The sequence below is a fragment of the Parasteatoda tepidariorum genome, chromosome 7 (assembly GCF_982258835.1).
Source record: "Parasteatoda tepidariorum strain Cologne lab strain chromosome 7, Ptep-v5.0, whole genome shotgun sequence".
Classification (NCBI taxonomy): domain Eukaryota; kingdom Metazoa; phylum Arthropoda; class Arachnida; order Araneae; family Theridiidae; genus Parasteatoda; species Parasteatoda tepidariorum.
In genome coordinates, this window is record NC_141761.1 from 31,370,867 (window position 1) to 31,386,054 (window position 15,188).

At 28.3% G+C, this 15,188-nt stretch overlaps 1 protein-coding gene and 1 long non-coding RNA gene across 5 annotated transcripts in view; one reads left to right on the top strand and one right to left on the bottom strand.

Moving 5' to 3' along the window:
• Window positions 1-217, bottom strand: part of LOC139426067 (uncharacterized) — a 114,331-nt gene extending 114,114 nt beyond the window's left edge. Inside the window, exon 1 of the long non-coding RNA XR_011637345.2 lies at window positions 82-217. This is a non-coding gene — a long non-coding RNA (uncharacterized LOC139426067). The remainder of the gene's footprint in view (window positions 1-81) is intronic.
• Window positions 1-15,188, top strand: part of LOC107441786 (tyrosine-protein phosphatase 69D) — a 542,487-nt gene that overhangs the window by 206,347 nt on the left and 320,952 nt on the right. The window lies entirely within an intron of this gene.

Consider the following 15,188-nt stretch of genomic DNA (forward strand, 5'->3'; position numbering starts at 1 on the left):
TTGTTTCTGTGATGAATATTAGCGTTGAAAGCAGAAACAAACATTCGACAGCTCATTCTAAATTATAAACAAACTACTAACTATAATTTTCTTGGCGTTCCTTGAAGTTTCGATATTCAATAACTGCATTATTAACTGCAAATTATTATTATTATTGCATTATTAAATGCAAATTAGAGTATATATTCCTTCCAAATAGATGATTCTTGCTTTATAATATGGAGGTTTCTCAAATTTACGTTAGCTTCCCTACTCAAGATTTCGAGTAATTGCGCGTGTGCGCACTTCTGGTGCGCATCGTCAGCTCTGGCGAAATGCGCATGCTCCCGTGAAAAAATATCAAACTTATATAAGTGAAAATAAGAGATTTTTAAAAAATTCGTAAGTTAAAAACGCTAACGTCGTGGAATATAATTTTTAACTTAGACCACAAAAATCAAAGCAAAAAATTACATTAAACATAGACTATCTATTTAAAGCTGTTGCATACCACAGAAGTGAAAATAGGAGAAGTCGCACAAATCCGAAATTTAAAAACGGAAGTGGCCCAAGACAAGAGGTGTAGGACAAGTAGCACAAGCTGCTTTGTTTTACGTAAAACGGCGGATCTGTGAGCAGAAAATTTTTTTTAGGTTACAGATTTTGATGAATTACGCAATAAAGAATGCAGCTTATTTTTATTATTATGAATAATAATATTTAAAAAATATTATTGATTATTGATTCTATTACTTCTATTGATTACTTAACTTCTTATAACTAAATTGTGTAGTCAAAATAAATATAATTTTAAAATAGCGAAAATATATATAGTTTCTTATAGGACTAGTGCAAAGACAACCATAATGTTAAACAAAATCCAATAAAATTATTTTTCTTATTGAATGAACCAATCGATGTAAGATCACACGCGATTCATTTCTAAATTTCATCAATACATTTCTTTAAATTCGCTTTCCATGTCCATGTTTTTAGCTCGAAGATAGACATTCGCTTTCCATGTCCATGTTTTTAGCTCGAAGATAGACATTCGCTTTCCATGTCCATGTTTTTAGCTCAAAGATAGACATTCGCTTTCCATGTCCATATTCTTAGTTAGAAGAACAGAAAACAACATTTAACGGAAACAGTGTTCTTGTAGCTTTGTGTTTGTAGAGTAAATCACGCCAGCATAGCATAAAGATACTTAGCATCTAAAATAAACGCGAGCAGTTTACGCAGTTGCTTCAATCTTACGTATTGTATCGTATTATATTGCGTATTGTATCGTAATATTACGTATTGTATCGCAAAATTTACTTTAATTATTCTAATCTTACTGTAATTATAAATATTAGTTTCAATGAATAATAAAAATGGTGGCTGGTACTTTACACCAAGTAGAGTAAAAAAAAAGAATTATGTATAACCTTTCACGGCAGCATTTTGGTGTAAAACAGTTTCCACCATTTTCGGCGTTGAGGTAAGCTAAAATTTTTACAGTTTACTTAAAAACCACTACAGTGTACATAAAAAACCAATATTTTGGCTTAAAAGAAAAATTTCCTACTGCTTTAAAATTAACTACAATATAATATGTGATGATTCACTTAAAAGAAATGCATTTAAAGTGCTAAATAAACATAATAAAATTCATAATTTGTTAGTTTTTTAAGAGTCTGAAAATAACAGTTACTGCAGTTCTTACCAACCATGCTATCAACGAAAATGAATTATTTACTGCACAATGAAATCTCTATGCCGTAAAAAAAAGAACTTAAATTACGTCTTTATTTGTATCTTTTATGATCTATATTAGACTGCACACCGATTTATAAGCCGGTTTTATGCGAGTGCTTAGCCTTATTTTATTCTAACGAAAAGGATTTCATGTTTTTGGAGCACGGTCACATTGCTGTCTATTCTGTAAAAGTTGCTTTTCCTATGTATCACTCTCATGACGGGAAAGTTGATTTGCATTCTGACGAGGAAGTATAGGTCATTTCTCTGACAGGATCTTGCGCTGGGTGATATCGGAATTTTAATATTGCGAAACATCAATGGAAAATATCGATATTAGAACAGTAATTTATATTAAACAGAAAATATGATTATAGACTGTAAATACAAAATTTAGAAAAGGAATTTCGTATTTTGGAACATTGTGATGATGACCATATCTATGAAAACTTTTATACTCAATAATTGATTTACAAAAGACATGACGGAAAAGTTGATATACATTTTTTATGAAAAGTATGTAAAATACGAAAAGTATGTTTTTTTCCTAGTAAGCTAAGCCATGGAGGATATCGGAATTATAATATCATGATACATCTTGAACGGGATGATATCAGAATTTTAATATTGCGAAACATCAATCGAAAATATCGATATTAGAACTGTAATTTATCTTAAACAGAAAGTACAATAAAAGACTGTAAATACAAAATTTAAAAAGAGAATTTCGTATTTTGGAACATTGTGATGATGACCATAGCTATGAAAACTTTTATACTCAATAATTGATTTACATAAGACATGCCGGAAAAGTTGATATACATTCTTTATGAAAAGTATGTAAAATACGAAAAGTATGTTTTTTTCCTAACAAGCTAAGCCATGGAGGATATCGGAATTATAATATCATGATACATCTTGCACGGGGTGATATCAGAATTTTGATATTGCGAAACATCAATCGAAAATATCGATATTAGAACAGTAATTTATATTAAACAGAAAGTACAATAAAAGACTGTAAATACAAAATTTAAAAAAAGAATTTCGTATTTTGGAACATTGTGATGATGACCATATCTATGAAAACTTTTATACTCAATAATTGATTTACAAAAGACATGGCGGAAAAGTTGATATACATTCTTTATGAAGAGTATGTAAAATGCGAAAAGTATGCTTTTTTCCTAACAAGCTAAGCCATGGAGGATATCAGAATTATAATATCATGATACATCTTGCACGGGGTGATATCAGAATTTTAATATTGCGAAACATCAATCGAAAATACCGATATTAGAGCTTTTATATTAAACAGAAAGTATGATATTAGACTGTAAATACAAAATTTAGAAAAAGAATTTCGTATTTTGGAACATTGTGATGATGACCATATCTTTGAAAACTTTTATACTCAGTAATTGATTTACAAAAGACATGGCGGAAAAGTTGATATACATTCTGTATGAAAAGTATGTAAAATACGAAAAGTATGCTTTTTTCCTAACAAGCTTATCCATGGAGGATATCAGAATTATAATATCATGATACATCGACAGAAAATATTGATACTTTTACGACAATGATGGTCAATATTATTTTTGAGAATTTCAGATACCAAATTGAAAAAAAATTTTTTTTGTAATTAAAACATAAAAAATAAATTAATGAGTATTTACAAAACATATAAGAGAAGATTTTTTTATGAATAAGACCTTAATCGCTAAATATGCCAATATTTTATTTTTTAATAACAATCATTGTCAAAAATATCAACTCATATCGTTTAATATTAACAATAATTTACGTAGTGAAAAATCTGCATTCGTTAATTATTTTATACTCGATATTTATTGAAGAACATGGAATTAACGGTATATCATGGGAATACAAATTAAAATGTCATTATAATGGTATTTTAACAATATCCATATTTGTCAATGTTTCCCGCAACTGTAGTCTAACAGTTGCAACTGTAGTTATTACAAATATTGGGATGAACCAAGCATCTAATGATGCTCTTCATTGCTAAAAAAATAGAGAACATTGTTTTTTTAATGTTACAAAAATATTTATTTTCTTAGAATAGTTTCGGGAGCAGTTTCCTTTAAAAAATTTATTATCTGTACTCTGTACTTATTTCCTAAACTTTAAAAAATGCATTTTGAAAATATCATAAGGATTCAAAATTTCTTTTTTAAATTGAAAACTTCTAAACTATTCAAACAAGTTTACTATTCAAACATTCTAAGAGTAGGACTTGAATTTAAATAGCTTTATAGATGCTGAGAAAAACATGCTGTCTGTATATAAATTAAAATAGGAATAAAAATATTAGAAACTATACAGTACGTAAAGGAAAGAAAGACGTTTTTTCGATCGATAGTTTGATTTTTTTCAACTAAATGAAAAAACGTTTTTTGAATTGTAAATTTATTATAATATTTTCAATATTTTTTTGTAAAAAGCATATGCAGATGCTATTCAATAAAAATAATATTTTATTTCAGATGTTTGAAAATTTTCTGAATGATTTTTGTTTTAAATATGATGTTCATCAGTATTCACTACATTTTAAAATATCTTTCGTTACGCTTAAAAAATATTTTTCGGAATAAATTAGCATAAATTTATGTAAATATGTTTTTAAAATAATAAAGTGAAATAGTTTGTTACGAGATAATTTATCATCTAAAGACGAAATAAGTAAGATATTTCTGAAAATAAAAATTAAATATTTTATGCAATGAGTTATAACAAAAACTAAAGTTGCGATGATAAATTTAAATTCCAACTAGTATAAAAACATATATATGATAAAAGTATGCTAAATTCCGAAATTTTAAAATAAGTAGAGTTTCGTGTGATAGTTCTGAAAGGTGTAAACAAATGCTAATCGTATCACATTTTTTTGCCTTCGTAAATGAATAAATGCCTGAAAAAGTGTAATAATTTTCGGCCTTTTAAACAATGATTAACATACATTTTTTTAAATATATATATATATATATATATATATATATATATATATATTTTAAACAATGATTAACATAAATTTTTTTAAATATATATATATATATATATATATATATATATATGAAAAAAATTGAGAAATTTCATAAATATTATTTATGCAGATCGATATAGGGCATTAAATTACTTTTAAAGAAACTCAGAAATGTGTTATTTCCAGTGGAACCAATCTGCCGTTACTTCTTTATCTTGAGTTCTCGGTATTAAGTTTCGTTTAATTAATTTGCATCATGTTATATTATGTTTATCTAGTTGTGTCACATATTGTGATTGCTGTCATCTAAGCGTGAATGGGAGTTTTGTATTTCAATAGTCCAGGGTCACCAAATGAGGTGTGCGGAGCACTGAAAGTTCCTAATGTGTTGAAAAAAATATACGAAATGTTCAGATGCCTAAGGTGAGATGCATATTGAAATATGATTTTGTGACTCTAGTGGCTTGACTTGAAAAACGTGTTTTAGATCTATGAGTGTGAGCTTACTTGACACGAATGAAATTCTGGTAGTTTGGTCGTATAAGGTGAAAACAATCAATGAAAAAAGTTTAGTAATATTGATAATTCTAATGCCAATATTTTTATTTTTATTCATTTCTCACAATCTCTCGTATGCCTGTTAAGGCAGAGGGGTGCGATTGTTCTTGTTTTCCAGTGACACCATCTATGGCCAAGAATTCTACCTCTGCCACACCCATTCTTCACACCCGTTTATAGGGCGGACCATTCGTACATTCATTCATTTATCCGCAGATCGTAATTTTGACCTGAATCAGCGAACTATCAATCTCTAATCCAGTACCCCCAGAGGTGTTAATTTGTTATAGGTACATGGAGAACTTTGCGACTCGACAGATTTAACGTGCATCAGTCACCATTTACTAGACTGTGAGTCTTCGGCCCGCGAAGTTCGAACTCACGAACTCTCGGACATATGGTCCCAGCCCCCTACAGACCAGGCTATCCCGGCCCTTTTATTCATTTGCTTATTAATTTTACTGCTTCCGTTGTATATGACAAACTAGCAATGAAATAAATTGTTATTTAACCATTTTTAAACGAAAATTTCCAAATAATGCACCGGTAGCATATACAACTACAAACGCTTGGCTAATTTAATATATGCACAAATTTGCATGCACTTTGTTTAATAGTTTTTGAGAATCAACAAGAATGTTAATTTAATGAGGAAAATGATATCTTAAAAGGGTCTCAATGCCATTAATTGCAATCAAAAAATTATTTTACGTTTGAATAAGTTTTTGTTTAGTAAGTTTTGTAAATTAATGGAACCTTATAGAAACATTTAGTAGCGGATATCAAAAATAATTTTAAATATCCAGAATTTCTCTAATTCTCTTAAAGATTTTCTTACAACACGGCAAAATAAATATTAAAGCTATTTTTAGAAACCCAAATTTTAATGCAAACTATATATTGATAACTAGTTGAATATAACGAGCTGTGTATACGAACAACATTGTAATCAAATATTATGAATGGCATACAAGAATTAAAACGACAGGGAAACTTTTTTCTTATTTCACTACTTTATTCTACTTCCTTTATTCGAAATAATTTTAATGAAAGAAAAGAAATGGAGCAAAATGTTTATTATTCGGAATTACTTTTTGATTTTATAATAAATTGAAATACAATCTTTGTATTAATCGTTATGTAAATTTTATTTCCAGTTATTTTCTTGCACTTATTTGTTGAATTATATTTGCTTCTCAATTCAAATTTCGTTTGAGAGTAATTTGCTTGGAGCATTCTTAATTCACCCATTCCATGAAAACATAAGCATCGTCCTTAATGTTTATAAATTAAATAAACGAACTCAATCAAAGTGTTTAGATATATCTTAGTTTATAAAAATACGAAACAACTTAAATTAATTATGCAAACTTAATCCGTTTAAGAATTTGATTTGTTAAAAAATACATGAAGAATATGCCTTTTACGTTAAAATAAACCATGAAATAATTCAAACAATTAGAAGTAATTACATTACTTTAAATCTAAACGTGAAGTATTTTTTTCTTAATATAAGTAATTTTAGAGGATAATTTAAACAGTAGAAGTTTTTTTTTTGTTCAAACAACAATGTAAAATAAATAGTGAAGGAAAGCATTTAATTAAAAAAATTAGTTATTTAATTATACACATTTGACATGAATATTTTAACTTCTTAACAAACATATATATATGCTTAAAAATGATGTAAATCAATTTTTTATCATTTTTTTGTGCAATGGTTCATCGACTATCATTTTGTAAAAGTTCTCCTATTCATTTAAGAAGATGGAGTAGCTGACCATGCAAAGTAAAGCCTATAAAATACATGCTGGCTGTACTGACATAGGCTAAGTGTCAGCTGGCTTACAATCTTTAATGAACAAATTTCATTTATGTCGATGTTGAAATAATATAACCGAAAATCCTAACAAATTTTTAGAAGCAACTCGTATTGCTAAATATGACGCTAGCTTACCTTTAATAAATAAAATATCTACGGGACGAGGGAATGGCAATAATCTTTAATTACCAATTCGAATAAATGTAAAGAGTGATTTTAACTTTTTAGAGAAAATATTCAGGTGCTTAAGCTTCTTTTAGTTCCTAAACAGCACCAATACGCTAAATGTGTTGCATTAAAATGTTTTGTTTACTGTTTTAGACCCGTGTATTCTTTTAACTAAAAGAAATTTGTAACAGAGTTCGTTTCTTAAATTATAAAGTTCTGTTTAATTAAAAATTAAAACAAAATACTTTTTTGTAATGATTCAGTTTCCAAAGGAATGTTCGATAATATGTTGTTATTTACATAAAATATTTTTTTCGACATTTGATAAATAAAAAGAAAATTAAAATAACATTTTTTTGGATTCAAAATTATTTACAAGTTAAGCCCTGATGATTTTCATAAAAGAAACTAAGCAAATCTTGAGATGGTTTAAAAGGAGCGAAGTATGTACTTTTATAAGAAAGAAAATTACAGTTAAGCTATTCACTTTCAACTGAATAAAAACAAGTAATTTTCTCATTTGTCACAAAGAAGAAGAGCAGAAAAAAATTAGGTGCAAGATAGGGTGAAGTAGGGTCATTCTAATTCCACGGAAAACAAGACTTTCCAAAACATTCGCGATGTTCCAATTAGAATTCAAAAGAAGAAAATCGAACATTCTGAAAAACGAAATCCTTCTGCTCTTTTTTTAAAAACAGCTGCCACGCCTCTCTCCAATCGTCTTCTCGTAAGGTCATGTGATGTCAGGGCCGTCGTCACGTTGGCGTCAGAGCATCGTTCGATGCAAATGACTCGGTTGCTGATTTAGGAACAAGAAGAATAATTCCATTTGTTTGTTTTCTCTTTTAGCTATCCAGGTAACAAAAAAATAGAATAAATATGCATATTTATTACATACAGAAAATAAATATATTTATCAAAGTAAAAACCTTGTAGCAATATAGTTTTCAGACAAATTTATAAATAAAATATAAACATTGTATCAAAGGACAATCAAAGTTGTTACATTTTAAAAACTGTTGTTAAACATTAATGATTATTTATGTTATAGTAAATGGAGAGGTTAGAAATATTATAAATTTGTACTTCAATAAATCGAATAGTTTAATGAAAAGTTTCCAGATCGATGCTTAACAAACTTATAAATAAAAAGGTATACAGTGTTTCAATGTAACATAAACCGTTTTAAATTTCAATAATTTTGTTTAAAATTATCATGATTACTTACGTTTTTAGTTAACGGAAAAATTATTTATATTTAAATAGATGGGATAATTTAAATTTAACTTGACATCAAATGTTTCCAGGCAAATGTATTAAAAATTTATAAGTAAGAAGATAAACATTGTATCTATGGAACATTAAACTTGTTTAATACAAGCAATTTTGATATAACTGTCATTATTATTTTTGTTTCAGTAAACGAAAAGATTATAGTTCTTGTAGATATTTATTCTGATATATAAAATGCTTTAATGCTACTTTGATAGCAAAAGTTCCCAGACGAAAATATTAAATTAATGTTGAAGTGAAAGGCAGATGTTGTTCACATTGAACTATAAAAATTTATATAACTTTGGTTTTACTATCATTACTTACATTTTAGTAAATGGAAGAAATTATGTGATGGTTTAAATTTACCTTGTTAGCAGATAAAAGCATTGTATTTTTGTATAAATAAGAAGGTATACAATGTTACATTGGAACACTGAAGTTTCAAATTTTAGCAAATTTCGTTAAATTATCATGTTTATTTATGTTTTTGTAAACGATTTTGATTAGATTAATATTTAAAGTTTTAATAGGTTACTTATTTAATAGACGAGATGTATTAATATTACCTTTATATAAAATGTTATGATTTTTTTTAACTTGAAAGAGAAAGTGAAGAGAATTTACCCCCATCAATAAGAGTAAATATTGGTTCATTTACTTTACATTGATAATTAACAGACGCATGTTCATTTTGTTAGATACAAAACATTTATATTTTTTTAAATCAAATTAACATTAGATTTTGAAAAATTTCTGATATATTTTTTTAAATAATCTTGTATTAGATTTCGGATATTCCATTTGAATATTATCTGTTTTGGATATTTGATACCTATAAATTTATCTATAGAATGATATAAATATACAGTCTGAACTACAGATTTAATTGGGCAAGAAAGGAACACAGTAAATAACACTTTTGATAGAACTAACCCGCATATGCTTTAATAAAGAGGAAAACGATTAGCCTGACGTCACTGGGATTCTAGCCCATGAACCGACTGCTACTGAGGACATTTAGAGTCAACCAACTGATTGGTGCGAGCAGTGTGGAAGGAATTCGAATCGAAAAGCCATCTCTGGGATTCGAATCCGTGCTTGTGATTGAAAGGTAAGCGATCCAACTGCTAGGCCACCCTGACTCTCCAACAAAAGTGTTAAAAATTATTCCCATCTATATCTTGAGGCAAAATTTTAATTTTTTTTTTAAAAACTCGTCCAAATGCTCCACTGCGTGCTGTGTTACTTTCTTGCGCACTTAGGCGTAGCGTTAGGGGCGGCATACTTTTTATTCCCAAAGAACTGCTCGTTCATTTTAAGTTTTACGTATGGATGCATATATATATATATATATATATATATATATATATATATATATATATATATATATATATATATATATATATATATATATATATATATATATATATATATATATATATATATATATATGTAAGGTTCGCATAAGTTTAATTTTATTACAGCAGAGAATAATTTTACTTTCATATAAAAAAGGTGGCAACATTCAGAGATGTAAATGGAACGCTTCGCAAAAACATATATTTCGCTGTTATTATTTTTTCATTAAATACTTTTATAAAATATCTCTTCGCTTATTTACTGTATTGCATATTAATTAAATTCCTTGTCATTCAACTTCTCAACTTCATCTTATATATATATATATATATATATATATATATATATATATATATATATATATATATATATATATATATATATATATATATATATATATATATATAAATCATATAAATGCATGTATGAAACAAAATAGACTAACGGTTTTCGAAAAAAAATCAACCTTCCTCAATCCAATCTAATGGTTTCGCACCTTTCGAGCTAGAACTTGAGTAACGTATAATCTATGGATGTTATTGCTCAAAAAAAGCAAGCTCCGTCAGCAATAATTGCAGTGACAGTAGATGGAACCATAGAACTGTTTAAGTTTAAAAAATTTTATAGTCCCTTCAGAAAGGATAAAAAGTAAATCTAAATAATTATTTCTTAACTAAGCTTTTTTTTGTGAAATACAACATTGTTCTAAGAAAATATTTAACATATAACCGTAGCTGCTAACTACCATCTACGGAGTCTCCGTAGTATTTCATATCTCTCTGTACGGGTTCTCCATAGTATTTCACATTTAGATTTAAAGTGGTAATGAATTGTATGTATTTTTTTTAATTCTTGGATTTGCAAATTTAATTTAATGAGATGAAAATGGGAATTGTGAAATGTTTACTTTATCTTCAATTGCACTTATATTAGTCGTTCACTACAGCTTGGGAAATACTTCCTCGGAAAGAGTGAAAGTTAGCAGGTCTGCGATTACTAACTATTTTACACAATTCAACACTACGTAAGACAACCTAGCAAAATAAATATAATAACTATAGTGTTGCCAACAGATAGAAAAATACCAGAGTTTATGAAGTCACATAAAAGGAATATATACACAGAGAGAGAGAGATTATTTAAGAAATCTCTTTCATTTGTTGAAAATAAATTTGTAAAATTTCTAAGGTCTGTTACTAATTAGATATAATTTATTTAATTTTAATAGCTATACTTTACAGTTGTAAACTAAAATTAAAATAACAATTAGAAAGTCAAAGCGTTTACTTACGCAACAAAGAAAGCGAAATTCCTAAACAATTTCTCTATTGTCGACAACATTTTATCACATTTGTTTAGTTTATGTAAATGTATGCATTTTATCTAAAATGAATTTGTTCGTAAATAAATTTTTGAAAAAATAACTTTATGAGCGAATATCTTAAAACATTTTACCGAAAAATTGATTACTCAATTCGAATAAAATTTCTGAAAAGTGAGGTTTATTAATTTAAAAAAATAAAGAATTTCGAAGTGCAATATTTTTACATTTATCAAGCATTAATATTTTGTAGATGCTGGTTGATTTTTAAAATTCTTAAAATCAAATTTTATGTCTGTATTTTGAGTTCTTAATATAATTATTTGATTACTATTTTATAAATTATCTTTATAAATCTATAATTTTCTCATAACTTACATTGAAATGAAATTCTTTAATTATTCATTAATTAAAATCCCTCTCCTTACATTACTTATTTAGTTATTTTATTCAAATTACATTCTGTTGATTTAATTCGCACTGTCAAAAGAATATCAGACTATTTTTTTAATAAATTCAATTTATTTATTCATATTTATTTTCGCATTTTTGAAACTCAATTTAATAAAATTGTTTGTTTGTTTGTTTTTTAAAAAATTTTTGAACTCTTAATACAGCCTGAAAAAACAGAAAAATCAATATTATTTTTAACTGGTTCACATTTCTCAAATATTAAAAAACATTCTCAAATATAAAAAAAATATCTGAAATTCTTTTTTTGTATGGGGTAAAAATGCAACAAATAAATCGATATTTACAAACAAAACGAAATCGCGTTCAAAACTGAAATACATGTACTAACTCGTTTAACAAAACTAAAATAATTCCAATTGTTTTGATTTATTTGTATTTGCTACCCTTCCCGTCTAATTTACGTTATTAGATTAAAACTACTAGGTTCTATTAGCAGATTTTTATCAGCTCTCTTCTATCAAAATAAAGAATAACGATATTCAGTATCTTTTAGCATGATAATAGTGCTCAAGGCTAACTCATAATAGTCAAAATTTACCTTAATAAAGAAATTTTTCTGGTGCTAATCCTATTCAGAAACAGTACCTATTAAAAAAACATCAGTTACCACAATAACAGCAGTACCTATTGCCAAAATTAACTAAGCATCATTAACAATAAATACTTAATCTAATAAATAATAATCTCCCAATAAATATCTAATAAATAAGAATCCCCTAAACAAATAAATATCACTCTCCATTAGTTTTAGTTTTCGACGCCTTTTTCTTTTAATTTTATGTTCTGTTGGTTTTAAAATATTTAGTTTTGAAGAAAAACATGTCAAAAACGTGTTATTATAAGAATGTAAGAATTGCAAGCAAATGTGCAATTGTAAGAATTGTAAGCAAAGAAAAAAACCACTTGGTTTCAGATAATTGAATACTTGCACTTCAAGAAAGAAGATCACAGATATCCACAGTATGTGATCCATGACGCCAGAGCCAGCTGATCGTTTATTAGAAAAATGGCGTGTTAAAGTTCAGCTAAGTTTCCCCACATAAATTAGAATGTTATTAACGTGAAGTTAATTAAATGCAGCGTGGTATCGCGCATCAAATTAGTTGAAATATAATTCTTCCTCGTCTACGTCTTTTGCTTAACTTATATTTATAACTTGTAAATGCGTTTTATTGTAACAGCAATATATTTTTATTTCATGTTCTTGGCAACTTCGATGTATAATAAGTTTGTTTATGTTCTACATGGCTACGTTCCTGTCTTTGTGTTAACTAAGAAATCTTTGTGAAAGAATATAAAATGCACTTAAGACTTATTACGTACACTTAAGAGAATGAAAATCTTGGCGAACTTGGCTTACTCGAAATGGAATGGAAAAAATTGTTGCTTACGTTTACAAATGCCACGTTTTAACAACCAATCAGGATTGAGATACCCGCACTACGTCACTTGCGGGTGTCCCATTATTTGATGATGCAGCCCTCATGTAGCTTTCACGTTGACAATAGAGCTTATTTATTAATTCCATAACGAAAGCAAAAAATTAAATATTAAAAAAATTTACTTTAAATTCCTTTTTTTATTAAATAGAGCAATAAACTAGATAAATTTTTAATTTTAAGCATTTTTTTAAAAATTATTATTGTTATTTTTTTTACATTTTTGTACAAAAAAATACACAATATTCTCCAGTTTAATAAATGACAACGGCTAACCACCTAGAAATTTTTTAATGATTTTTAGGATCTTGGTCTAAAATTCCCGTTTTCAAGAGCTGTCCAAATTTTGGAATGGCTAGTTCAGAATATTATCTCCCTTTTCGATTCCTATATTCAACAATTTGCTTTTCAATTCAATGTTTATTTATCTAATCGTATTGAGGGTTTAGCCATGGGCAATCCCCTCTTTCCTATTCTCTGTTAGATATTCATGCATAATTTAGAAGAAAATATTCTTAGATTTTTCAAATTCCCATGGTGGAAAAGATATGTTGACAATACGTTTGTCGTAGTAGAGAGTAATACTGATTTTCAAGAGTTACCTTCTATTTTCAATTCAGTTGACCTCAAAATTCAATTTACTTTGGATCCGGAAATTAATTTTACTTTTATTTTTTTTAGATGTCATTGTAACTAAATACCCTGATTATTTTCCCACCTCTGTTTATCGTAAACATTTTGCCGTCTCTTTGTGTTCTCATGTTAATTCCAATCAATCTAATTGTCAAAAATTTCTGCGTTTCATTCTTTCCTTTTCCGCTCACTAAACCTTTGGCTGTGACTCTTTTTCTTTGAACTCCGAACTTACCTTCCTCCACTCATTTTCAGCTAACCGTGGATTTTACCTCACTAACTCACTAAACTCAAATGCTCCTTTTATTCTATTCCTTACTGAGAATTTGTTACTTTACATTTTTTTTCTCCCATTTGTTATCAAATTATGAATATTCTCTCCTGTTTTGGTTTTTACAGCCATTTTTTGGCATGTTAACATAATTAAAGTCCCTAAAAGATCCTGCAAGTTTTGATAATCGCTGGGACATTTACCACATTTCTTGTCAATGCGACCTTGGCTACCTCGGACAAATTTGACACGCTTTTAAACGACAGTTCTGTCCGTTATCAAGAATAAGAGAAATCATGAGTTGCTGCTCATTGTTGGAGTCTTGGGCACAAATTCAATTTCAACAATGCCAAAAATATTTCCACCCTAGTCACATCAGCTCATCATGATGCCCTGGAATCTTGTTTTATTCATATGAATGCTGATTCTCCAAGTAATGACATTAGTTTCTCACTACTTCTACATAGCGTGTGGAAATGCATCTTACCCTGATTTGTCTCTATCTGCCACTGTTTTTCTAATCTGTTTTTCACCTTTATTTAATCATTTTTTGTTGGCAAGTTTACGTTTTATATTTCAAAACACATTTTAATTCTTCTCATTCACGTCTGGCAAGTTTCAAAAATAGGTGCCTATTTTAAAACTCTTGAAAAATGTCGACTTTTCTTTCCAATTTGCATTTTTTTTTTATATCGAAAGCAGTTTTTAATGGAGTAATATCTGATCCCTTCAGTTTCTTGGGATTATTTATTTAATGAGCTCATATTGTTGGTGGCTACGAGTTTTAAACGTCTTCCGATAAATATATCACTCAAGTATATATTTCTGAATATACACTCCATAACAAAAAAATCGACGCACCAAGAACGCACTAAGACGCCCAAAATCGACGCTCGATCAGGCTGGAATGATGCCGACTGGGGACGTATAGTCTTAAGCGACGAATCCCGCTTCCAACTGTGTCCTGACGATCATCGAAGACGTGTTTGGAGACGCACAGGGCAAAGGGGGGATAAGGCCATCACTATTGTATGCCACACCAGCCCTCAACAAGGCATTATGGTCTGGGGTGCCATTTCCTTTGACAGCCGGACCGCTTTGGTCGTCATTAGAGGTACACTTACTGCACAGCGGTACGTCGA